The sequence below is a fragment of the Hippoglossus hippoglossus genome, chromosome 4, assembly GCF_009819705.1.
Source record: "Hippoglossus hippoglossus isolate fHipHip1 chromosome 4, fHipHip1.pri, whole genome shotgun sequence".
Taxonomy (NCBI): domain Eukaryota; kingdom Metazoa; phylum Chordata; class Actinopteri; order Pleuronectiformes; family Pleuronectidae; genus Hippoglossus; species Hippoglossus hippoglossus.
Genome location: NC_047154.1, coordinates 2,511,836 through 2,538,233, shown reverse-complemented (window position 1 = coordinate 2,538,233; position 26,398 = coordinate 2,511,836). Strand labels below are relative to the sequence as shown.

At 42.2% G+C, this 26,398-nt stretch overlaps 1 protein-coding gene across 1 annotated transcript in view; it reads right to left on the bottom strand.

Moving 5' to 3' along the window:
• Positions 1–26,398, bottom strand: part of LOC117760528 (inactive N-acetylated-alpha-linked acidic dipeptidase-like protein 2) — a 473,414-nt gene that overhangs the window by 438,996 nt on the left and 8,020 nt on the right. The gene's annotated exons all lie outside the window — the stretch shown is intronic.

Genomic DNA, 26,398 nt, shown 5'->3' with positions numbered 1-26,398 from the left:
GTGTTTACAAAATAATTGGCAATTTACACATCTAGCTGGTACAGCATGAAGCAACCACCTCCATTGGCAGGCCCGATACTCCTTCTCCTTTTAGCTCTGTGTTGGTCTCCATCACCCCCTGAAGGCAAAGCAAATAGCTGGCTCGTCAGCTGCTAAATGCTAGCTATAGTCCCAGACATTATATCTGCTGCTTAGTGCTAGGCTGGAAAACACTTTAGTTGACCGAGCTTTTTCACTGAAAACTGTTCTCTGTAAGGAGAAGTGCAGGATCCGCTGTGTAGGCACCGTAATTTGCTACACGCAGGTTCTTCCACACGCATCTACTGTAGCCATTCAATCCACCGTTAATGTAAAGGGTTAATTAGTGTGGCTTTAAAACACACTCAGCTGACTTGTGCCCTGAACAGCATCGGTAAAAGTGATATCACCAATTCGTCTGTCAGACCTTGACCGACAGCATTGACCCATCAGCCCTCCGAACCGCCCACCCAACTCCCCCAATCATGCTTTAACACATCTGCAATCACCTTACTATTAAACCGTCCCAGTGATGTTAATTTGCACTGGCTGTCAGACAGGTCCTGGTCCAAGGCGTCAGTGGCCTGTCATCATGATCTCAGCGCTGTGAAACACAGCAGAGCCTCACAGCACTCAGGCCGGATGCTACTGGGCTGTCGCATGTCCAATTAACACAATGATATCATATCGCTGACATGGCCTTCAAAGATTAACAACATAGTGCAGCAACCCAACAAGGATGCTGTCATACTGCGAACAGTAGCCTCACATTTAATCAACAGTGTATGGGTGTGCCACAGAGCTGCACTTTCTGTGTGTGATTGAAATTACAACTAAACCTTTGCAGCTGAATGACCAAATACCTTTTCTGATGTATTTTCAACACACCGTAGCAAAATGTAATTAAGGTGCTTCTCTGTATGCCGGTACGTTATTACACCAGACTTACAGAAATGAAATCACATCCAAAGGTTTTGTGGTATTCAAAATAATAGCCTTTATCTAAAAAACGTGTCCCTGTCAATTATTCAGTTCTGTATTCACTCAGTTTTAGTGAAGTTCAGTGATGCCGCAGGACATATAAAATGTCATGCATGCAGCTGTATTCATGCAGCCCTTTTCTCGTCTTATCAACCCCTCAAAGTGCTTAACTACAAGCCATATGCACCCATTCACACAACACAACTATATGCTGCACATTTTCAATCACATGCCATTCACACAATGCCAGCACAGGCATCAGGGGCAATTTAGGGGTCCGTTTCTTGCCTGAGGACACTTCCGCAGGTGAATGAGACGACCCAGGGATCAAACCACTTACTCTTTAGTGGACGCCCCGCTCCACCGCCTGATCACCAAAAAGGTTTGTGGTCTGAGGTGTTACGTTGTTTTTGCATAAATGTGGTAACCTCTGTCTGAGACTTTTTTTTACCAACAAAGCATATTTCATTGACCAGCTTTGATGTATGATTCAGAAAAAAAACACCGTGTTAATTTGGTTAATGCAATGATCAACTGGTGCCGAACCCCTGCATGGAGGTTGTATCATTACTGTAAGTAACGTGTTACAGCATTGTTGTCTGGATTTATCCTCATTCAGATAGTGATCATCTGTTTCTGCTCATTTTCATTCAATTTTCTCAATTGGTGTTTCTGAGGCATCCTGCTGTATTTCTGCAACGCCTCTGTTTAGATTATTATTATTATTCCATGATCCAATTTTCTGACCAACAATAAGATGCATTGAACATGACACAGAGCGCATAGAGGGAGTGAATTTGCATCAAATTGGATATGCATCCACAAAACGTCTTCTGTTGACAGTGCTGTCACACTCTTCCTCCAACGCTTCCTTGTAAACAGTCCCCACTTGTCATCTCTCTAAATGACAAAATGGATCTTGGATTGAAGTGGCAGCTAGATGACATGTGAAACAATGAATGTTAAATTGGAGATGAGAATTTTCCTATTGTAAAACTGTCCCTGTTGACTCGGGGAGAAAAACATGGCTGAATGTGCTCCAGTCGGTCTGTGGAGCACCACTGTGCACGCGCCTCCTGCTGAGTCTGCTGTGTTAAAACAAGCTGCATCCACATCATTAATAATGCAAGACCCGGTCAGACAGGTGAGTGTTGGTGTGTGTGTGTGTGTGTGTTTGCCAGTTATCGCCCACATATCATCGATCTGGCTGTATGTGCATATGTCTGAGGCTGTGTATACTCAAGGAAGCATGTACACACAACACATGAGGTCGCTAGTGTGTGGTGGTGTACCCATGTGAGTAAGCTCCCTAGTGTGTGTGTGTGTGTGTGTGTGTGTGTACGTCTGCGCTCCAGGGGCTTGTATGAATGTCAGGTGGAACGAGCGAGTGGCTGCCGTTTCTGCTGCTGCTGCCGTCAGTGACACTGCTGTGGTCTCCACGGTAACCCTCGTTTTAAAGGCTGCTATGCTACTCCGAGGAGGAGGCACTGAGGCAGGTCGGCATTATGGGATGTTGAGCTGCAGGGCAAATAGGCATCGTATTGGAATAGCAGCGACTGATCGGAGCCTCTTTTTTAAAATTCGACCATTTGCATACTGTGTAAAATCGCAACTTTAAGCAAACAAATGAAACACATTTATACATAGATTTCACAGCAACTAACACACACACACACACACACACACACACACACACACACACACCTCGTGTTAGGTCTTTCTGTGTATCGTGTTTGTTCATTTTTCATTTCGCAGCTGCCTTGTTTATCTGTCTGTTATTGTCTTTTCCGGTATCTGGTGTCATTGATTACACAGAACAAGGAAGCTCCTGTAAAACATGTCTGAAGGGCCTTTCTCGCCGGCGTAATTAAAAATATTAATGACATTCAGTTTAGGTGTCTGAGCTCCAGACTGCAATACACATAGTATTGCTCTGTCTGGTATTGAGCCGCTGCTTTGGATGACACTTTTCCCTGGGGAACACACTGAGCATGCAGTCTTGCAGAGTTTAACAATAAGCCTGTGTAAGAAGTAGGCCGACAATAACAAGTGAGAGTATAACGTGCAACAAGTGTACAACCAAAACGAGACATGATTCTACATCATCTATACTCAAGTGCTGAAGGACTTAAATATTGGAAATATTGCAAATTTTTAGGTATGATGACTTTATGTATACATGTATAATATGAATGTTGATTAGTCTGACTGTTATATGGGTTCATTTTTTTAGTATTTAAAAAGTCTGAAATATTTTCCTCAGACCGAGGTAGGTTTTCAGTCAATCAGCTCATGGATTAATTGTTTCGGTAATAGGCCGAGTTGTGATTCTGGCGCCAGGCAGACTACGAAACTGCTCTGGGGCACATGCAGGTCGGCATCCCCAGGCGCCCCCTGCAGCCATTAGCATGTAATAATTAGTTTTAACCGCAAACTCGCTTGGTGTTATTCATCACTTAAGCACAATACAAATTATACAAGAGATAATTCGGCATCTGTGTCCAACTAAAGACATTTACATAGATATGCTTATACCTTGCATATTCTTGGATGAGGTTTTCGGTTTTCCGGGATTTCCAAAAGGTTGTGTTGCTTGATGGAGTGTTTTCTGTCACATGGAAATGTGAGTTTGTAAATATATGTACAGAAAGGAACATATCTTTTCTTTTTTCACATTGTATTATCACTTTTTCTATGGCTATGTATCACATGGTGTTACAAGCTTTTCTATAAAAGCTCATGATTTGCTGAAAAATGTTTTTTTCCTCACTGTATTTGCTGGCTTTTTACACTTGACCCTTAAGACACATGCCATTATAAACAGTACTTACAACCTTCACAGCTCATTGTAGGCCTTTAGATTTCGCAAATGGAGGATTGGAAATTCAAGCAGCGACCTTGGGACAAATAAAGACTGTTTTTGTGGTAGAATGAGACCGTCACGACCCAGCTCGTGAGAGGGAAAAGAGTAGCAACATAAACCAGTTGTTTTTGGCAAAAATGCCAAAAGTTGTTTTTCAATTCATTCTACACCAAAAGGAGGTGAGGCAAATCTGGAAACAAAGGGTGGGGGTGTGCTGTTTAATGAAAAAAGAAATATAACCAAAAGAGGACTGTAAAATGCGAGCTTTAATTGTTACCTTAATGAAAACCACAAATGGAACCAAAAAAACTCTGTATTTACTAATCTAATAAACCCCCAAAACGGTCCGAAACAAACAAACCCATAACTACTGTGCTAAACAAAATAATTCTGAGTGTATTTGTGTGTCTGTCTGTGTCAATCAGTATTTACTCTCTGGCCCAGTTCCACAATAATGCGTGCCTCAATTCTAACGTACACATTCAAACAACAGGTAAATCTAGTAGCGAGAGGCACTGCGAGGCGTTCTGAACAATTCTGTCGCCATGAGTGACGAGCTACGCAGGCTTTTGAAGGTGCTGGTCCATGTGGTGGTTGTCAGTTGGAGCGCTGCACCGGGACTGTTCCAATCACAAGCCGAGGCTGGCCAGACGAGAGGCAGGAACTGAGGGCTGGGATCACCTCTCCGGTGGGAGCCAATCGGGGTTGAGGGACCAGACATCTCGTTTGCATAACCAATAACACACGGAGAGGAGACATAAGGACAGACAGCCGTAACAGAGACAAAGGCGCCGTGAAAGGGAAATAAAGCAGTTTTCCTCTCTGTTTTTCTAGTCAAGGTCACTACATCACTCGCACACTTAAAAACACTACTGCACATAATATCACACAGCACAGTGAATACCAAGGTCCTGGCGAGGGATTAAAACAAAGTGGGAAATAGCCAGCAGTCCCAGAGCACATCAAAGAAAACGCAGGGGCTGTGTGAGTACACACACACACACACACTGACTCTGACTGTGCTGGAAATGCAGTTACGCTTCTCTATCTTCAGAAGAAACTGGAATCAAACAATGCCTGTTGTACTGTATGTGTCCACCAGGTATTGTGCCGCACCAAATGACAAATATTAATTTTCATCAAAAACGCTCCGTCTCATTCTCTCGTGCTCCGCGTGTGTATGTCTCTGTTTCTCTTGGCCTTTCCTCGGCTGGGGGCCCCTGGGATACAAGGGGCTGCTATTTGAAGCCCAGGACCTAGTTTCACCGCTACCATGGGCCCTGTCTTAGATGCACAATTTATAAAAGAAAAGAAGGAGACGGCGAGAGAATGAGACACAGGCAAGAGTTTGGGGACTGAATTTAAATTGTGAAAGGCACAGTTTGAGCCAAACGTCCCCCTGGAACTGTCTATTTAAACAAACTGAAATCAGGACAATCAAATCAGACAGGAGAGCGTCTATTTCCTTTTATGCTTTTTCCCTTCAAATTGCAGGTTTGCCTCGTGATTAGTTGCTGACCTGCCCTAGGTGAGAATAAATGAACGAATCGATGATCTTTAACTGCTGGATTAATCTAACTGTTGAATGTATGTATTTTTGTTCTTTGAGACATGGGTCATCATTACAGAATGCAACACGACCACATCATCCACAGTTCGGTGCCAGTTGGGGGCCTGTGCTGCAGGTCATACGCCCTCTGTCCTTTCTTTATAGTCTGCATCTTCACTCTGTCCTCGGGCTGGGCAATTATCCAAAAATAACCAACTTTTATAACCCCTAACCGACTTAATCTTGCCCATGTCGGTTAAATTGGTTAATACTTTCCCCAATGTGTGCATTCACAAACAAATTTTGCAGCGGCAGCCCGTGCACCTTGCCATATTACCCTGCTGCATGTCAAGGTAAAAGTTTGAAATAATCGTGATATTGATTTGTAGTCATATCGCCAAGCCCTATTATGTTCTGTCCAGAAAAGGCAAGTATTGGGGGAAAATGCTTGATTCATATTTTGCAAAGGAAGTTCTATCACTGCTCATACATTTTTGTTTTTCTGTTCCTACAGGTTGAAGGGTTGAGAACTTGATAATCAATGTTGGACCCTTGCCCTCCGTTTGTCAGGGGGCAAAGTAAAAAAAAAATGCCTCTGTATGTTCTGAGATGCTGTATGGCGTTAGGGTGGTTATTGATGACGAGGGAGTACACATGGATTTATAATCCTTGTGCCAATTTCTGCCTCTACAATCAGCATTTTGTGGCAGACCATGAAACTGTGCTGTCGACATGGTGAGCTTGTAAAGACATCATCACCACATTGGACATTCAGACACGCTCTTCTGCAGAGCACTGTTGGTGCAGTCTCCCCTGTCTGCATGCCGAGGTGTCCTTGGGTAAGATACTGAATTTCCCCCCATAGATGCATTGTATGAATGTGTGTGTAAATGGGTGAATGGCAAAAAAAAACTGTCCTGTAAAACGCTTTGAGTGGTCATCAAGACTAGAAAAGTGCTATATAAATACAGACCATTTACCATTCTCAAGCTATTCACCTCACAGCTTGTTATGACCCATAGTAATGTTTTGTTGTTAGGCAACCTATCGAAGCTGTAGTAATCATGACTGAAGCAAAAAAAGAGTTATCTAGCAGAGTATAAAAAGTGACAAAAGCAGGAGTTTGAGTGTTTTCATTACTGTAACCATGACAATGAGGCTCGTGAAAACCATTTACTGTTGTTTTAATGTCCTGAGTGATCAGTGCATGTGTTCTTTAGGGTGGAGGAATTGTAATGTGCAGGTTTATGGGTGTATCTAATAAAGCTGTCACTGAGTTCACATGCTCACCAGTGAATCTTCTGCTCCATGAAAGAGGAAGGAGCTGAGGATGTGATGCTCCACTTCTTGTGTTTGGTGGAATTAGCACAGAGGCTAAAATGGCTGTGAATAATGTGCCAATGCACCACAGATGCATCCAGTGGACGTTAGGGGTTTAATAGAACTACATTCAATTCAGACGAGCACTATTTTGGAAATATTAATCAGCCGGACCTGGTCATTGTATCTTTGATGGAAAATGAAATGTGGCAACAGCATATAAAATTGGTCTTGAGCCAATCCCAGGTGACGTTGGGCGAGAGGTGGGTTACACCCTGTCAACCATTCACTCTATGGTCGATTGAGAGTCTCCAATTAACCTAGCCCGATTCTGCATGTCCTTGGAGTGTGGGTAGAAGCCGGGTGAAAACCCATACAGACAGGGGGAGAACACAGAAAGGCCCCGGCCAAGCTAGGATTCGAACCGGGAACCTTCTTGCTGTGAGGACAATGCCAACAGTAACAGTTATTTTATTTCGAATGTTTTATTTTTTATTTAGTGACATTATTAAATACTGTTGAATATATTTAAATAGTTGGTCTCTTCAAATTTGTATCCAATATGATACTTTATTATCTCACGAAAACACTAGAGTATATTTGATACAAAAAGAGGCAATTCATTATTTTGGCCTGGAAAACAAAAAGTGTCTCTATCTAAGTCATTGAGGATGACTTCACAGCCTGATCATAGGTTTAATCTCAAGCCATTCTATGATGCAATCCACCTTCTTAAGTGAAATACGACACCAGTGTACATCAATTAGATATTCTCTGCTGGTGATTAGAGAGTTGACAGATGCTAATCTGTCCTACTGCTTCTTTTACTGTCAACTAATCCAACAGGGAGAGTTTTTTCGACAGCAGTAACAGAATGATGATGATAATGATGTGGATGAGACCCAGGATATCAGGGTAATAATTTCCATTTACTCAAAACAAAATCTACTTTCCATGCAACACTGACAAAGTATGCAGATAAATCCAAGGATGACAATAAAAGCTGTTTTACAATCTTTGGTGTAATGACAAAAGAAAGAAAAAATATATTTTACTTGTGTCTGACATATCAACAAAAGCTTTAACTAACACCAGCTAATGTTATTAACCTATTTGCTGTTTTGTCACAAATTAATTTTCTCATTCTTCTTCAGCCGCAACAACACAATCTTGAATTTGCCCTCAGCCATGACCTAGCAGTGGATCTGTAAGGGCGCTCGCTTCAATCTATATGATCACTTAGTGCTGTAATTGTGTCACTGCGATGCAATCTCTTTTTGTGAATGGATGAAGTGATGAAAAAACTGTCTATTCCCACCCTATGACATTAATAATTTGCCACAGTGTCATTAGAGACAAGCTGTAAACTCATGACGGAGGAGAGGAACGGAGCAGGGAGGAGAGGACAATGGCTGCAAAGATGGATTGGTGAGAAAGAGAGTGAGGGGAAGCGAGAGATGAGAGATGATACACAAAATTACAGAGGAGCAGGGAGGCAGGGGACAAGAGGAGGCATAAATATGCATCGTCAGGGGCCATCTTTTGTGGAGGCGCTTTGACATTAGCTGCACGCTACAGCTCAGACGCCACTGTCATTCTGCTCGCTTTTTCTTCGGCTCCCTGCTCCCCACCCCCCCAGATCGTCCTCTTCAAACCTTTTTCCTGTTTCTACACACACGCGCACACAGAGCCGTGCAAACAGGCACATGCACCAGGCATCCAGTGTTGTCAGTCTCTTGTGCGTCAAAACCAATATCAGCTCTCTCCGAATTAATTACCAGCCCTCGCCCTGGCCTGCCTCTGTAATAAGTCTCTCAGGGAACAGAAGTGATGGGCTATACTCTGTCCTCTCCCTCGCTCCACACGGACTGACAGCTATTTCCCCCTCAGCCGTGGTCTTTCAACTCCTAATACAATGCCCCCCACGCACCCCCCACCCCCCCCCCCCCCCCCCCCCCCCACCCCTCAACACCACCAACACTACCCTGTCACCCTCACGCTGCGTGGGGAGAGAGGATGAACCTGTGAAACAATCACTCCCTGAATTGGCTTTGTGTCAAGGAGAATTAAGTCATGTTCCATAATGGGGCCGGCACCACAGAGAAAGCCCTCGCGTGCGATGAGCTGGCACGACGTATTTAGAAAACAACTTGTTGAAAATCAGCACGTGCGGATCAAATGTTGGGTCGCAGTGCGGCAGCATATTAATGCGATGAAACAGCTCAGATGGTTCGGGGTCTAGCCACGATGAGACTTTGATCAGTCATCCCCCTGGCTATCTGCCCAACACGACTGTCAACGTGAACAACACACTGTTACATAAACTGCAGTGGAGCTGGGTAACAAATGGTAGCATAGGTTTGGATTCTCTCCAGAGCAATGCATATGGGCCTTGCACAAGCTGCTGCGTTACCAAATCTGTAAGCCGCTTCTGAAATATAAAAACTGAGGTATAGGAAATATAAAATGAGCAAAACTGTAACCTACATCTGAGACATAAAACCTAAGGGTCTGCAAGCTGCTATTGAGCAATTCAAGCTAATGTATAATACTTTTAATGTATATGATGTGCAAGCTGGTTGTGAGGTGGGAAAAGTTGTCCTCTGCTGGCCTGGTTCGAAGATATAAAAAGATAGGTGGATGATCAGCAATCCATGGTATAAACACCAAAGTAGCTTCTATATTAAAAAAAATAAAAAATAACAGCTGTTACTTAAATGAATATATGGTATGCTATGGTTTTAATGAGTTATTCTTTGGGTCCTACCCAAGAATAGAGTTGCAACCACCACCCTGCTCTTTCCTTCACACCCTTACTTTCCATCTGGATAAAAATACAGCAGGGTTTAGGGGGTTCGGGAGCACACATCCTCCTGTGTTGGCACTGACGTTTGGCATTGGTTGTCGAAATTGAAGCCTGCACACTGGCTGTGAGGTGAAGAGAAGCTGCAGCCTTGATCACAAGTAAGAGAACTGAGGTCTGGAAGCTGGTTGAAATGTGTGAAAACTTGGGCTTTTGAGGTGTAAAAAACAGAGGTCTGAAAGCTACCTCTGAAGTTGTGTCTGAGGTGCAGTGAGGTCAATAAACAGAAGTCTCTCGGCTTCTTAAGTGGAAAACAGAAGCCCCCTAAAAAACACTCAAACATAAAAAATGAAATCTGAAACCTGGTGCGACTGGAGGTATACAATCCTGAACTTTAAGTTATTGAAACCTCAATTACAAGTGCACATTTCAGAATAACTTCAGAAATAAATGCAAATGAAACAGCTTTATCTCACCAAAATATTTGAAGAAACTGTGCAAGGTTATTGGAAATAAAAGACATTAATGGTGAACATTCTTAAATCATTACATGCACTCTGGACTCGGGTGGTTGCAGCACCATTGGCAACAATGATAACCTCTAAATGCATCATCTTGAAGGTTTGTACACATGTTTACTTGTAGTTTCTGCCAATCTTCCATCATTAAATCATTATTTTCAGATTGCTGAAGAACCTTGCACAATGGCATTTTGGATGTAGCTCAGGATTCTTTGTCACCATTATAAACACTCTGTTCCTTTTGTGTCCAATTATTTTGTGCCACTTGATGTGTGCTTTAGTTTGTCATTAAGCTGAAAGACCCAAGACTTTCACCTAACCTAGATCTCTGACACTGGATAAAACATGTTGCTCTTGGTAATCTTGTGATTTCATTATTCTTTTCATCCGCTCAGAAGCAGCAAATAAGTCCTACATCATGACAAAACCTCCTTCGTGTTTTACTATAGAGTGGGTGCTGCTTTCCTCTTAGGCTTAATACATTCACCTTTAAACAACCTGATGATCGGCAATCCTAAGGAACTCTATTTTCGAATGTCGACAGAATATTATTCCAGGACTATTATGGCTCATCTATGAATTTTTTTGTTTAGCCTTGGCAGAGTTCTGTTACTGAGATTCTTAGCTTAGGTTGTTTAGCCCAACTTCAGTGTCTTAACAGTCCCTTAACAACATTATGAACTTTTCAAAAAGAGATTTCAAAATCTTTGGCTCCGAGACTTTGGAATACTGATGTTTGTTTTTAAGCATCTCTCAAATGCAAAAAAAATAAAAGAAGCTATCTTGCCTTTACCGTAGCATAAATTAAAGTGTAATTAAACGACTGAATTGCTTCTGGGTAATAGTGGCAGATCTAAGGTCTTTCAGCCATCTAATGTAAATATAAAGTATTTAATTTGCACCTCATGGAGTCTGTATACTGTGTCTGTTTAACCCTCGTGTTGTTCCTGGGTCGGATTGACCCAGAGTGTGTGTGTGTGTGTGCGTGCGTGCGTGAGTGCGTGCGTGTGATCATACGCAAGCCCTGGCCGGTCAGGGTTAGGGTTAGGGTGACCCAAGGATTGTCATTATCCAATTCTCCTGGGGTAGTTGAGACCAATGGATTGTCATTCTCGATTGTCATGGGAGGGGGGGTCATTTAGACCCCCAGAGAGGGCGCTGTGGTGCTCTGTGGGGTCATTTAGACCCACACCTGATTCCAATTGAAATCAAGGGGGGTACATTAGACCCACATATAAGTCTCAGTGTGCCACTCTCTCACGGACCATGGCACGATGTCGCGTCAGGAGCGTTTCACCAGTGACTACGAAGACGACGACGAAGACTACGACCCAGTGGGTGATGCTTCTGCAGATTCTTCATCCTTGGAAGAAGAAGAAGAAGGAGGACAAGACCACGGCGACACCACCACCACCACCACCGGACTCGTGGAAAGAGAGACCTTGCCGTCAAGAAACGGGGAAATAACATGGTCCTCGAGGGCGTACGGCCAAGAGGAGGGCCACTGCTCCTCCTCCTCCTCTTCCTCCTCCTCTGCTGCGGCTCAAAGCGGGGTCCCCCGGGGCCCCACGATCCACGCGACATCCTGCACCGGTGACCTAGCCTCGACGTTCCGCCTGTTCATCACACCGACGGTAGAGAACATCATCCTGGAGATGACGAATTGGGAGGGTCGTCAAAAATACGGCGACGAATGGAAAGGGATGGACGAGACCGACCTGCGCGCCTACGTAGGGCTGCTGATCTTAGCGGGCGTGTACAGGTCCCGGGGCGAGGCCGCCGCCAGCCTGTGGGACGCCGAGAGCGGCCGGGCGATATTTCGTTCCACGATGCCCCTAAAACTCTTCCACACGTACTCCAGACTGCTGCACTTCGACGACCGCGAGACGAGACGCACGAGACAAGCCACGGACAAATTGGCGGCCGTACGAGAGGTCTGGGACGCGTGGGTGTCGCGGCTACCGCACCTCTACAACCCGGGGCCCGAAGTGACCGTGGACGAGCAACTGGTTCCGTTCAGAGGTTAGTCTTTTTAAAAAATATATTATTATTATGTTATGTTATGTTATGTTATGTTATGTTAGTTATGTTATGTTATGTTATGTTATGTTATGTAGATAGCGGCTGCTAGTCGTCGTCCTCATCTCATCTCCTCTCATCTCTTCTCCTCCTGTTTTTCTCCCTATGCCGGTGTCCTTTCCGTCAGTACATGCCCAGCAAGCCGGCGAAATACGGGATCAAGTCGTGGGTGGCCTGCGATGCGAAATCAAGCTACGCTTGGAAGATGCAAGTGTACACCGGAAAGCCAAGCGGCGGACGCCCAGAACAGAACCAGGGGTTGCGGGTAGTGCTCGATGTAACGGAGGGACTGCACGGTCGTAACGTCACGTGCGACAATTACTTCACCTCCTACGAACTCGCGCGGCAGCTCCTGGAGAGGAAGATCACCGTGGTCGGCACGGTTCGGAAGAACAAGCCCGAGCTCCCGACCGGGCTGCTCGTGGTCAAGGGAAGAGAGGTGTTCTCATCCAAGTTCGCATTCATGCCCACCGCCACTCTTGTGTCCTACATCCCAAAGAAAAACAGGAATGTGGTGCTCCTGAGCACACGGCACCCCGAGGCCGACATCAGCGACCGCGAGGACGGGAAACCGGTCATCGTCCTGGACTACAACCGCAACAAAGGTGGCGTGGACAACCTAGACAAGGTGATCGGAACGTACAGCTGCAGGAGGATGACCGCGCGCTGGCCCCTGGTCGTCTTTCACAACATTCTCGACGTCTCTTCCTACAACGCCTTCGTGATATGGAGAGAGATCAACCCAGACTGGATGCCGGGCAAGCGGAACAAGCGGAGGGTGTTCCTAGAGCAGCTGGGAAAGGCTCTTGTGACTCCGTTCATCGCACGAAGGGAGCGCATCCCCGCACAGACGCCTCCACCGCGGTTGTGAAGGCTGTAAAAGCCGCCGCCACCGCCTCACAGAGAGCTCTTGACTACGACGCTCGACCCGAGTGTCCGGCCTCCTCCATAGCCCTAGCAGCAGCTCCACTCGGGGCGAGTAAGAGGTGTCAGATATGCCCCAGAAAAAAGGACTGTAAAACTCACACCGTGTGTTGCGGGTGTAACAAATACATCTGCAAGGGCTGCTCACTTGTCTATTGCCCTACGTGTGCGTCCTAATATGTGGTGGGCTATGTGAGGGGGCCAACAGCCGGGGGAAGCAGGGACAAAAGAAAATTGGGTCTCCAAGTGGGTTCTAAGGTTTGAAAACAAGTAAAAAAAAATTCTAAAGGAACAATAGCAGAGGTCTGTTAACATTGAGGTCTGGAAGCTATGTCCAACACATCACAGCTGATACATTGTTTGAAGTCTGTGTGTTAATCATAAGATGTCGTCAGATTGGGTTCATCTGGAGTGTAAAATGCTCTATAATGTAGACGTAAAATGCCTATTTAAAATTGCAAATGTCTCTAAAGCCTGAGAAGATGATTCAGCGCTATAAAAGGGTAGGTCTCTATACTGCTGCTGATGAAGAAGGTGGGCCTAAGGCTGAATGCCAGTTACCCAACTTGGCTCTTTGGTCGAAAAACTGTTGGCAATTTGTGAGTTTTCATCTGATACAAAATATAAGTGTATACACACGTGTAACATCTACGGTCTATAAGTCTGCAAACTGTTTCTGAAGAACATTGGTTGGTGTTTCGAAGATAGCTCTCAAAAACAAGTCTACCCAGGATAAATTCACAGACAGCACTGGCAGTAGGCCATCAGTGCTTAAGGCCAGATTTATGTGCAATTAATGGTGCAGGTTGTTCTGCGGCCCAGGTTTAATAATTTTGATTATGACAACTGTTAACACACATTCATACAGTACACCACTGTGCACCCCTTTTCTCCTTGACACTTCAATCACTGACCAGTGGGACAGCCATCAGGGTCAATTTGGGGTTCAGGATCTTGCCCAAGGACACTTTGGCACACAGAATAGACCTTTTGGTTACTGGGTGACTCACTCTACATCCTAAGCCATAGGTGCTCCAATTTAATGTGTGTTTTATTATTTGCAAATCCACTTGAGTTCTGGAAGAGCCCACACATTTCCAGACTTCTGGTGCAGATTAAGGGAAGATAACCAACTGTCCTCCGATCACACTGTGCTTTGTGATTAGACTATCCCTGTGCATTCAGATTGAAATGTAAAGACGGGGGCCAATATCTGTACTTGTAACTTTGGCATTATGCACAGTGCAGTTACTGAGTGCTGGGTACTGCATCTGTGCACAGATATTCTCAAAAACACTTCCATAGCATCTTTCTGTCACTTCATCACTCAAGTTGTTCACAGACTTCTAGAATGTCTTGAATTACAAGACATCCTTTCTTATACAAATAGAATCTCTCAAGCGGATCCATTTTACAGGTTTACAGAGGTTAATCTACATCTACAACCTTTGAAATTATCAGTCATCACTTTAAAAGATTTAAATGTCATTGACCCCCTTTTAAGCCCATAAAAGTCCAGTTACATAAAGTAATTGGCAGCGGTCATGTTTGAGGTGAATGAAGTCACAGTGGCATGTCAGGAACGGCTTTACTGAGATGCACTGCGAATGACTTTGAAGGGATAGGCAAAAGCAAATGAACACATCACATTATAGACACACCATTATCCAAGTATTTCTCTATTTACTTTACAGTACCACTCCAAGAAAGAAGAATGAAACAAAATGAGTATTTCTTTTTTTATTAACTATAAAATTGGTTCCTTTTTGTCCATCTAAGCCGTTAACAGGGTGACTCGAGTGGCAGTACAGGGGGAGCCGTTCCTCACTCTAATCCGCATGTAGCAGCGGCAAGGATTTCCAATACTCCATAAATTCCCCGGCTTATCTCCAGACAGTGACTAGTAAATGGTAAGCAATGCTATCAATCATGGAGCTCCCTGCTGTGTGATTCATAGCACTGTGTTTCCATTTAAAACTCCCCCGGGGTGGAGGCAAGAAGAGAGGAGCAAGTCTCTAGGCATCAAATTCCCCACAACAATCGATATGTGGAGCTCAAACAACCCATGCCTCAGCCTGCCCAGAGAAAATAAATGTATTAAGGTAAGGAAATGCATTAAAGAGAAGGGAAAATGTATTGGGTGAAAGAAGAATAATCAGGGCTGAGGTATCAGAAGCAACATATGGGAACATGTGGACACTCAGCTGCCTGTAAGAAAGGCCAGAAGGGAACAGCTTTGCAACACAGAGACACTAATGGTACATTAGTTCAAAGACAGACAAGCTCAGGTCTTCTCTAGATGTGCAGAAATAGACTGATGTGGAGTATATTACCCAAGTGTCAGCTAGCCAGGGATCGTCCATCTCCCAGTTGTATGTAGATGGCCCAGACAAGTGTATTCTCAGCAACGTACAGTCACTTCAGAAGAGGTAATGGCCTCTGCCAAGGAGGTTATGTTTTTATCAGTGTTTTTTTCTCTTTTTTGTCTGTTTCTTAGTTAGCAGGATTATGCAAAAACTACTGAACTGATTCTATTTAAATGTATGCAGGAGTGGGGCATGACCAGAGGAAGAACCCATTCGATCTTGGAAGGGTGATAGGGTTGTTAGCCTTTGGCTGAGGTAGTCGCTCTCTGAGGTTCTTTTTAGTTATGTTCCATAATTTAATTTGAAATTGAATAATAGATCATCATTCTGTCCTTCAATCTACACAGAATAATTCAGAATGGCAAAGTAAGACAATGCTTTTTGATATTTTTACAAATTAAAAAAACTATATTTGACGTTGTATTCAGGCCTTCAATTCTGTATTATGTAGAAGCCCCCCTGGCAGAAATCACATCTTAAAGGGTTCTTGAAGACTCAGTTAAACCTCTGCCAGACTGGATGGTAAGTCTCTGTGAACTGACATCTTCATGAGTCTTGTCCACTCAACAACACTCAGAGACTTGTCCTGAAGACACTTCAGTGTTGTCTTGGCTGTGGGTCATTGTCACTAGTCCGAGATATTGCTTCTTCAAGGACCTCTTTGTACTTGGCTGTTTTCATCCTACCCTAACTCTGACCAGTTTCCCTGCCACCACTAAGAAGAATACAAAGAATATTTTTCTGTAAAAGAGGCATGTCTGTTTTTGCTTATCATTTTGTCTGTGGAATGATGGGCAAATTTGCAATTGTATCCATTATAAATACAATACAATAAAATGTGAAAAAGGTGAAGGCGTCCGGATACTTTCTGAAGCGACTACATGTGACTCACTGTTACCAATACCTATGGGCCTCCTGTCTACTTGACTTGCACATTATTTTAAGAATGATGGTTTAATAAAAAAACTGTTGACTACTTTTTTTCAGAAGACTTCAACATGTAGGTTGCTGAGGCAGCACGTACGCACAGATTTAAATCACTGAGGCTCATGAGCTGCTACATTCTCCAGGGATTCCCATAAACTGTAATATGTAATTTATTAATCCCGGTTCCCTAAACAAAAACACACATGCCAGATATATATAGGAGACAGGTAGTATTATATGGCTGCAGAACATAAGAGATATATTTTCTTGCCTGTGCCGATATAGGATTTCCTCAGAACAATTATATATCAGCAGCAGCAGACAGCTATCTCAAGAGCCTTTTTTTCTATGTGCACCAATGAATCACCAGTAAATCACATCCCACCATGCATGTTCGTGTTAAAGCTGGGTGTGAATCATATGAATCTGCAACATTTTCTATTCAGGACCATTATTCTTGTGTTTTAATACAGGTATACTTCAATAAAGTAGTAAGGAATAAAGTCAATATACATACGTTATAGATTCAATGTATAGTTGGAGTGGACATATTGACTGGTGCTGCTCCCACCTGGTAAAGGCATGATGATAGTGTGCTAGAAAATATTGATATATTAATGCACTTTATTTTGTAGCCTGAGTGTCTACTTTAATCTAATAGTTCAATCAGTTACATGTATTCACTGCACATTTAATGGCTTACTTTTACGTCAGTACATTTTAACACTTTACGCTTCCTGTACTCTTCTCATTGCATATTGGACAATTCTGCAATTCACTATTTACAACTGTAATACTGATTTCTATGGATCTAATGTATTTTGTTAACTTACTTTTATTGTCTTACAGCTGACAGAGGATGATTTCCATTTCTCTGGAGTATCTGACAGACCTAGGGTTGGATCAGGAGGCCAAAGAGATTCAGACTTGAGGAAGGTATAGAATATCTTTGTGAAAATTCTTGGAGATAAAGGATATAACAATTGTTTGGTATAGGCTTTAGACCTATCTGTCCCATTGAGAAAGTAGACATCAAATATAATGGTAGACTTTGTAGGCTTATCACGCATCTATTTGCAAGCACAGCTTAGATTTGAATAATGACAATACGACTTGAAACTGTCTGTACGGCTCATCCGCCCAGTCTCTCTGATACATCCGGTACTGACAAATACTGCTGCTTAAGACGTCATTCATCTCCAGCAAACGTAATTAAGCCTGAAAGATTTCCCTCAGCATCCAGTGCCAAAGCTCTGTGCTGATGCAGGCATTGTGATTCCCATGTATGAGGTAAGTAAATGTATGGATGTTAACATGGTGGTCGAGTATTAGCAAGTGGCAAGTCGGATTTTCATGCAGGAGACGGCAGCTTGAGCAATCAGCAATCAGCTGTTTAACTTGCATAACCTTAATGAACCGTATTTAGCTTTAGAGACTTGACACCCGGACAGATCGCTTGGTCTCCATGGAGACTCTTTATTAAGGCCATAGTCACAACCTAAGCAGTCAACCCATGTAAAGATGCAATTTTAAGAACCAAAAATATCTCAGTGTATTGTTACATCTCTACTCTTACACTTATCTCTGGAGCCCGAGAAGGAACGGTGTGTTTTGTGTCTGACGAAAGAGTCTCATCCTGTTGACTGAGTGACACACGGCCAGGCCAACCACAGGTAATTGCTTGTAGCTTGTGAAACTGACCAGTAAATGCAAATTATATATTATTATATAATCCATATAATGATAATACTTAGTTATATAATTTAGACCCGATGTGAGTGTGCCCTGCCTCTAGCCCAATGTCAGCTGGGATTTGCTCCAGCCATCCTGCGACCCTCGAAGTATAAGCCGTATATAGTGGATGGATAGATTTAAATAACTGAAGTAAAAAAACAAAAAACAAAAAAAGCAAATGTTAAGTACTGTTAATAACAGAAGAAAGTAAAATAGATCTCAAGCCAAGGCCCAGCAGTCCTCTTATATTCAATTCAACATTAAAAAGCTCCTCTCCAGAGGCAACAGTAGACATTAGAGTCCGGGGGAGGGGGGGTTCCCTGTTGAAGGTCTGGAGGTCTGGAGTGAATGGTTTTCTCTGTACCATCATACAGAAATTGTTGTGTTGGGGTTTTTTTCAGCGGGAATTCCTGAGGGTGCTGAATGTCAATTTCCAGATCTACTGCAATCTCTCTAGTATCAGTTTGACAAGAGGCCCACTTTTCCAGAGATGTTCCATCTAATCTCTCACACGCTGTGAAAGTTCAAGAGAAACACTCTGGAGAATCTTGCTGACGATGTTGATGTGAAACAAAACTTTCCACATCACGGTGTACACCACAAAATGCCAGGTAATTCGGCCCTATGCAGACGATACTGTCAGTTGGAAGCATTGCACAGGGAGTGGCTTTACATGTTCTCTTAGTATTACCCAGCTTTTCACAGATTAACCTAATAAATTGTACAGTCTTTGCATAAACCAAATGGAGATTGACATCAGTAAGGATTTTCCTTAGGTTGATAGTGCGACTGCTGCATGGGACACACAATGCCTTGTTATTTCATTGCAATCTTCATGTTTGAACACAAGTCGATGTACTATCATGGTATCATTGCAACAAGTTTGCCCGTAACAGTATGAAGTATTCAATATGTGCTTATAACACACCTTTTCAAAATGTTCCTCAGCAGAGGCCCCTTGGTTTCTCTGTCTCTGATATTCCTCACATGTTCATGCAGCATCTGATTGAATTGTGCCATCACCTGCGATCAAAATGATCCCTTCCTATGGGGGGTCATACAACATACCAGTCTGGCACATCGAAGCTTGATTGCACTTATGTGATGGGAATCACTCTCTTAAAATCAATTACATTATATCTTTAAAATACCGGTGATCCTAGTGTATGTACCTTTGAAAATAATATAGATGTAACTTGAATAATAAAAATAAAACGGTTCTTACCTTGATTGCTCAGAGCATTTTCATGCAAGCGAGGCAGAGGACTGCATTCACACTGACAGAATATTCTAACCCTGATTGCTTGATTATCTCCCATTTTTCATACGCATTCTGCAGTTTTCTCATGTAAAATCTCCTCCTGATTTTTTAAAAGAATTTTAAAGGAACACCTTATTTCAAGTCGCAACGGTTCCTGCCTTCCCCATTTTGCAGTGAACGGCATCATTATGAAGCTTGGCCAGAGTGCAGGATCGTTTGATAAAAGAACGGAGGACCTTCCGTTCATTTATTTAACAGTAAAGATTCGTATCACTTATCCCTTTCTGATTCTTCTTCTCCTCCTTTTTTCTATTTCACTCCCAGATAGTTAAATTCTCCGCATAATTGCTGCTCTTGGATAAATAATATGACCGACATGCCAGCTTTCAGACATATTATTGCAGATCATAGGTTTCAAGGGGTTCATTTGTCTTTGCTGTGGTGTAACGTAATCAGCAAGTCTCGGGGCCCTAAGCATTTGGCTGCTTTGTCTCTCATAATCTGTCGCTTCTGAGTAGTCTTTTAATTTGAAATGTGAAGGAAGTAATGACTTAACCCTTGAGAAACAGCAAAGGAGAGGAGGTTGAGATAATTAATTGGTGAATGAAAACAGTATATCTGGTCCAAAAACGGTCTCATATGACATTTGAAAATTTGGTCTACATTACACAATTGCTGTTGCTGAGTAAATTAAACTGTAAGCTAAAATTAAAATGACCTGGGCTTTATTAAGGACCAAACTTTGTGCCAGCCACCGAAAGTACATGGCTATGCTAATGAGGGCCACACTTTGTAATGCATTTCGACCAATAAAATTGACCATGAAGTCGTGTGGTCCCCTTCAGACTCTCCTCAAAATAAGGATCCAAAGAATTATGTAAAACGGTCAAACTTCACAATTAAGTAGTTCCTGTTCTTTTCACGTTTTCAATAATCCCTTACTGACATGTATAGCATGTTAAGAGACAAATGACTGACTTTGCTTTACACAGTATTTATGTTTACAGTAATGTTACCAACATTTATAAACTTACTATCTTACTTTGGCAAATTGTGAAAGTGACAAACTGCAATCATTGTCAAATGATATATATATTTTGAAATGTATTGGGATACCACCTAAATATTGCAAAAAACTCTGACTGAGAAATATTGTGTTCAAATTTATCATTGTGATAATATGTATGGTATTGTTTTTGCTACTTCTTGTTACTAAAAATAAGAAATGTGTACATTGTTAAAGAAGAATCCTCTCTAAAAATAAACTGCACAAGGAATGGGTTTGCTCTTCATATCTGTGTACACAGCAGAAAAATTGTCTATTTCTTAAATTTGTTCATGTATGTAGAGTAGCCTGCTGCTGACAGATCCCCCCCCAAAAAATCCCATTTGAATGCAAAACAGAGCACACAAACATACATTTAAGAACTTGCAGCAGTCATTCATGCAGCCTTAACAAGCACAGAGCAAATTTCCCTCTCTCAAATAATTTAAAAGCCTATTTACTGAGAAATGAATGCATACACACCCACAAAGCCTTGATCCAAGTGGGAATCGCTGCACTGTTACTAGACTGACATTCGACAAGGCGGAAACAAGTGTCAGAACAGAAGAAACGGCAAAGTATTGTGATGCAAGAAGATCTGAGGTGATATTTTACACCGATGCTCTGTGGCATATTCCTATTAAAAACACAACAAAGACCGAACAAACATGTCACCAACCGAACGCAGACAAAATGGAAACTGTTCTGCTTTCATTTTACTGTCATTCTTCGATAATCGCTCGCACACATGGAGACTGAGAGATGCTTGGTTAACACAAAGGATCTTTTCCTTCTGCAAATGATCCATTTCGACTTTGCCCTCATTCTCTGATTCCATCTTGTCAACATCGTCACAAGAAATATATTTTAGCCAAGCCCATTAGTGTTCTCTTTCAAAGAACCGTTTGAATAAAACTTTTCAAATAATCACCTGACTCATTTGATGGAAAACCCAATATTCTGTGCAGGAAAATATATGTTATTTTTATCATACAATCCAGCCGCGCTGTCTCGTCCAAGTTCAATTTGGACATTCCAAAGGAGGTGTTGAGAGGCCACGTAAAGAGAGATGAAAATGGAGAAATGGAAGGCTGCTGTCATTCTAAAGGCAAATTTCTCATTACGGCAGAGTTAAATCAAACCAAGTTGACAATTTAAGGCTGATTAAGGCCAGACATTACAGCAGAGCTGCGATTGTATAAGGGAGCCCAATCGTTAAAATGCAAGAGGTGATAGAATAGCTGCTATTTCACATCAGGATAAATACACCCATTTTATGTCATACGCTTTTGACATGCTTTCCCTTGAAAACTAAATTATTTCAGCAGACTATTTATTTAGAAAGATGCCTTTATCAATCATAGTCCTTGAGATTGTTTGCAGTCAAGAGGAAATGAATCGAAATTCCCTCCTTTAAGAGACAAAAGGCCTTCGATAAAGATTCCCATCTTGCAGTCAAAACTGCATTAATGTAGTATCCCTACGATGTATAAAACTAGTATTGTATAGTCACGTGCTCAAGTCCAAAAGGACATCAAATCTTGTGGTGCACACCATGATGTGGTAAGTTTTGCGTCACAACATGGAAATTACCTATAAAACTTTATATTATTTTATTGGTCTGTATGTATATATGTATGTATATATATATATATACCACTCAAAGCGCTTTACACTATAAGACACATTCACCCATTCACACATATTCATACATTGCTTATTTATGCTGTCCCTTTTCTATCACCCACTGCCACTTGTCGGCACAGCTGCAGGGGTTCAGTATGTTACCCAAGGACACATTGGACCTTTTAGAAGGATGCTCTACGTACTGGGCCACATCCGGCATGAAAAACATCCAGGCTAATGTGTTTCAGCAAGAGATAACCACCTTTTATTAAATCTTTACAGAAGCCTGACCATTCAAACTGGCCTTCTTCTTTGAGAGGTAATATACACATGGGTCATGTAATAATAACTACAATACAGCAAGTCCACTAATATAGCCTGCATGCCCTTTTGGAAAGACCTACATAGATTAAACCAAAACAGCTCTTAAAGGAATAGTTCATCCAAAAATTAAAAAATTCACTCATCATCTACTCACCACAATGCTGATGGGGGTGTGGGTGAAGTGTTCGAGTCCACAAAACACTTCTGGAGACCTTCTTCAGATGTAATAGAACAGAAAAAAACACAACATGCCTCCATACTGCTCGTGTGTTGTCATCCAAGTGTCCGGAAGCCCCGACATTTTATCATTTACATCGTGTTTTAAGCCTAAATTTCCTCTGATATCTTCCGACGAGGTGCAGTTTATGGACGGTCTGAAACGCTAACGTCCGCTAGCCTAGCCACTTCTGGCTAGATTTAATGAGCCATTCGCAGTTTCACTGTACCGGCCGTGTGTACTTAGACTTGCATGGCTTAATCTTTGAGACAAGCATATGCTACTGGCAGGATCAACCAGGTAGCCCTCTCTGCGCTGAGACCACAGTGAACCCACTGTGATCGCGCTCTGGGGGTCAGTGCCTTCTGTAAAACACGGTGTAAATGACCTCGTTCCGAGTCAAATATGAATGTTGGGGCTTCTGGACACTTGGATGACACCACAAGAGCAGTATGGAGGCATGTTGTGTTTTTTCTGTTGTTTTATTAAGTCTGAAGATAGATCACTAATCAGCTACACTACCCCTGAAACTCCAAAAGTGTTTTGTGGACTCAAGCACTTCACCCACCCCTGGCTACATGTGAGCTTAAAGGGGTTCGGGTAAATCAAAAAGCTGTAACATTGCCTCAGGTAACCACTTTTACAGCCAAAAGAAAAGAACGTGCATGTGTGTGTATGTGTACGTGTGTGGGCTAAAGACAATTGGGACAAAGAGGTACTTAAGAGGCCCAACAGCAGCTATGGAGGAGACAGCCACTGGTGTTAAATCTGTTTAATCTCACTCTTAACAACACTGCTATTTCTACCTCTACTATTGATCATCTCCGTGTGTACTATCTGCTCCCCTGTGAGAGGGAGGTTTGTCCCATATTACATCCCTCACCAGCCAATCCGCTTAGTGCCTAATAATCTCCATTATTCCAAATAGGTACACATTTTGCACCATGGCACCTAGCGACTCCCCTTAGTCACACTCTGCTGGGGCTAAACTGGTTACATCTGACTCTGGCCTTGATCTAGAAGGAGATATGGTGCATTAAAATGTATTATGGGATATGTTTTATTCATAAAATGTGACTTGCATTGTTTGAACCATACGTTATTGCAGAGTAAAGATGGATTGCAATGAGACAGACCTCGTGACCTTACAAAGCCACTTCACAGGATTTAATGTGACTATATCCAACAAATTTCAAAGGCCTTATTTTGAAGAGCTCAAAACCTGTGTTATTCTGAAAATGTAGTTTATTGACACTGCAAAACATGCTGTCTGTATCAACTGTACACGCTATCATTTACAATACCCTAAATACAGGGTAAAATGACAAATATTTAAATGATGACATAAAATGCAGCTGTAGTGACAGCAATGGTTTGGTTAGGGAACGTTTTCATTTAGATATGCTCGGCTGTCTTTAGCAGACATTTTGGAGATCTCAAGTTTAACTGCAAACTGCTTGCAGCAGTTTCGATAGGGGTGCCATTCAGAGTCCAGTCCGACAAAAAATAAGGCACAGTTCATTCCAGTTGAAATGAAACACAACTCAAAAAACTGTCCAGACTCTACAGAGTTGATTAAGCACATGACAGACTCTGCTTCTTTTTTTAAATAATTGGATAGCCAATGTAAACTATAGTGGCACTCAGTAGAGCACATACCTCTGCCAAGTCCAAACAGTCCCCTTAAATTCAATTATGCTGCACCAAATCACAAACACTCATAGATATAAGTCCCCTGAAAAAACCATATTTTTTTCCCCACCATGATCCATGAATTATTCCCTGGGAACTTGGGAAAAACATCAAAACTTGTCTCATTTCACAAACAAAATTTAATGGGTTCTTGTTTGGCCCACCTGCCCTCATAAATCACCAAAAACACCAAATCCACCAGATGCTCGATACAATTACAGGCCCCCACTTAGTATATAACCAGGGAAAATAACATGCCAGAACTATTGTTGTGTGTGACAATATTAAAAGTTATCAAGTTATATCCATCTTTTTTCTTCAAGACAGCCAGCGCTGTCAGAATATGTACACTTCACTGATGTCCCATGTATACTGTATGACCATCAAGACAGAAGAAAAAGTCAAACGTAGGTTGAATCTCAAACAAATATGCTCAAATAACAGAGAACAATAATGAACAAAGTTTTGGGCTTTTGAAAATTGTCTATAGATACCAGGACGGGTTCAATGTCATGTTATTCTATTGTTCTCTGTGGTTGGGATCAGAGCTACCACACATGCCCAGTCAGAAACACGGTCTCTAATTGGTCGACAGACTCAACCCAAGGCATTGTGGGAGTGCCAGTTGACTGCTAACAACCATGCTAACACCAATAATAACTGTTGTTAATAATTATTGGATCTGTCATTATGGATTTATGTCTCTAAAAAGTAAAACTAAAAAGTTCAAGGCTGGATTAAAAACGTTCTTAAAGGGATATGCTCGCCACAGAGCTCTCATTGGAACGGCACAACGCCACCCTTCTGAGCTAAATACAAAATTAGTTTCTAGCACGCATCGTTTCGAAGAGATTTAGTCTTTCTCGTTCTATGTCCTTTGTCGACTTGTGAGGGTTAATATAGGTACGTCTGCAAAGTTTAAATAAGGATAAGACATAATGGAAGCTTTTGCTTTTTCAGATCATAGTTTTTCAGGTCTCGTTCATGCAACACAAGTTTGTGATCATGACAATTCCTTGGTCAAGATGCAGAGAATAACAGTTGTGATGAGAAACCAATAAGTCCCATTTATTTGTTAACTAATTCATTAGAATCAAGCTGCGTGATGGCGCCAGCTGTGGTTGCTAGGAGACTTAGGATTAATAGCTCTCTTCTCCTCTCCTCTTTATTTCTTTTTTATACTTCACATCTCTGACTGCCCTCCCATCATTCCTTTTTTGCTCTGCTTCCCCATCTCTAATTATTCCTATTTCTCCCTCTCCCAGCCTGAACTCCCTCTATGTCCTCCTGGGATTGTGAAGCATTTGAGTGCTGCGTAGTGCAGGCAGCTTCAGAGTTTCACCCTCGACTTTTAGATCGTTAGTGGGTTTAAAGCCGCGATATTTAAAGGGAATACATTTGTCCAGAAAAGAGAGGTAAATTCAAGAGATCTCTGCTCAGTGAGATGTATTCTGTAAGATCTTCCAAGTGCTCCCTGTTCCGCATCGAATACCAATAGTGGCTCTAAATAAAGGGGTATCCTAAAGTAGCACTGTTCTTCAGTAAGTTTACTCCAAGGGTCCTCAGCACAAGCTTTCAAATAAATAGCTCATGTGGCCAAAGTTATGATGACACAAATTGGCAGCAACCAGCCCCCAGCATGTCATTCACTGCATTCGCAGGTATATCTCTAGGAGACCCTCTTCAAGGGACAGTCACAATGAGCATGAGAAAGGTCCCTTCACCAATGAGGAAGCCAGAGTTGCACTCCATGTCCATGAGTGAAACTCTCTGACAACATTTTGAAGTCTAGATGGCTAGGTACTGCTGGCCATTCAATCTCCTTTGTAAATGCTTTGTAAGGCATAGATAGTCCTCACTTTGATGAGGTCACACAAAACACTTAACTATCAACTGCTAAACTGAATTAATCATGAACTACAGTATTAATAACTATTTACAAAAGATCTATGAATGAACTCACTAACCATTGGTGCATGTCTAACTCATTACATGTATAAATGTGAATGTAGAAGTAAATATTGAACCATGTATATACGCTTTTTAAAAGATCGTATTAACTATTTACAACTTCTAAATAACTGGTTTGTAACTGATATAATATTTCATTAAGAAAAGGTTAGTAAATAATTTATAAAGTATTAAATT